At 48.3% G+C, this 1,502-nt stretch overlaps 1 pseudogene; it reads left to right on the top strand.

Moving 5' to 3' along the window:
• The first annotated feature begins 270 nt into the window (after positions 1-270).
• On the top strand, positions 271-322 carry LOC146340507 (U5 spliceosomal RNA; annotated as a pseudogene).
• The last annotated feature ends 1,180 nt before the right edge of the window (positions 323-1,502 follow it).

Below are 1,502 nucleotides of genomic sequence, written 5' to 3'. Positions count from 1 at the left end.
TTCAAACATCTTGAGAGCTCGTCTCTTTATTCCATTGGGCAATTTGGACGTTCTTCAGTTTTGCTTGAAGAACCTCCCGTATTGGAGGCAAAATGTCTCTGTATACCAGTTGATGAGGAACACCAGCAGGGGCGTGCCATTGTATTCGTGTCTTGCTTGTGGACTTCCCACAGGCAGCTGGCTGGCCACGATTTGAAATGGATGCTGGACTAGATAGGCCTATGGTCTGATTCAGCATGGCTCTTCTTATGTTCTTCTTATGATTCATGGCTCTTCAGATTGCATAAATCTTTCGCCTTTTACTAAAGATTTCTGTGGAGAGGAACATTTATTTGGGGGTTGGACTCGATGGCCTTGTAGGCCCCTTCCAACCCTACTATTCTATGATTCTATGTCTTTACTGGGTCATGAGGCCTAGAAACTTGATGTTAAAAAAAGAGAAAAACTGAAAGCTGAAGTGCACAGGAAGCTGAATGTTGTGCCCAATAAACACTATGCGCTTTCCCTGCACTCCTGCAGAACCGAAGCATTCACACAACCATGGCCATATCCACATATTCCTGTGCTACCTGATCACTGGTTAGAGATGACTGTTCACACTTGACTGGTCAATGTGCAGAGGTGGTCCTGGATTCTGTGCTGTGCAGACCAAATGAATGATGACAAATTTCCAGTGGCAAAGGCCAACAGAGATGGACACGGCCTGATTAAATAATTGTGGTTTCCCCTAGCACTGTCCAACAGCTTCCAGATGCTGCTATAAATGGTCTCAGATGTGCTTCTGGGCACCACAGACTGATCTGAGCATCTGTATATTGGATGGGGGAAAAGAAAACATCCTGCTCCTTTGTGGCACTCAGCTTGGCCACTTCCTCCTCCGGGTGACCGGCATAACAAAGGCCTGTGTGTTTATGAAAGCTGCTGGACGGAAGAAAAGGGCTTAAAGCTATAATACCATACAAACCTAGGCAGTAAGCCCTACTCAGAACAATGGGTTCCCCCAAGGGCCTTTTCCCTGGCCCTACCCTGTTCCCCCAAACAGCAATCGTTTAGTGGTTTCCTGGTTTTTGTGCTGTTTTTTCCACACTCTAAAAGGTTGAAATCCCTCTCCTAAGGCTTTATTACTGGCAGTAGGAGTTTTACACTTAAATATGCTGGTAAAAAGGTAAAGGTGTCCCCAACCAGTCGTGTCCGACTCTAGGGTGTGGTGCTCATCCCCGTTTCTAAGCCGAAGAGCCAGCGCTGTCCGAAGACGCTTCCGTGGTCATGTGGCCGGCATGACTGAACACCGAGGTGCACGGAATGCTGTTACCTTTCCCGCCGAGGCGGCACCTATTTATCTACTTGCAATGTCTTGTTTTCGAACTGCTAGGTTGGCAGGAGCTGGGACTGAAGACGGGAGCTCACTCTGTCACGCGGCACTCGCGTCTCGAACTGCCGTCCTGCCGACCTTCCAGTCTGCAGTTCAGCGTCTTAACCACTAAGCCACCACGGCCCCTTAA

Source organism: Heloderma suspectum, chromosome 6, assembly GCF_057233095.1.
Source record: "Heloderma suspectum isolate Gila_16-S chromosome 6, 16-S_ref, whole genome shotgun sequence".
In the NCBI taxonomy this organism is placed as follows: Eukaryota; Metazoa; Chordata; class Lepidosauria; order Squamata; family Helodermatidae; genus Heloderma; species Heloderma suspectum.
Note: the sequence above shows the minus strand (reverse complement) of the source record. Positions and strands in the feature narration are given on the sequence as shown.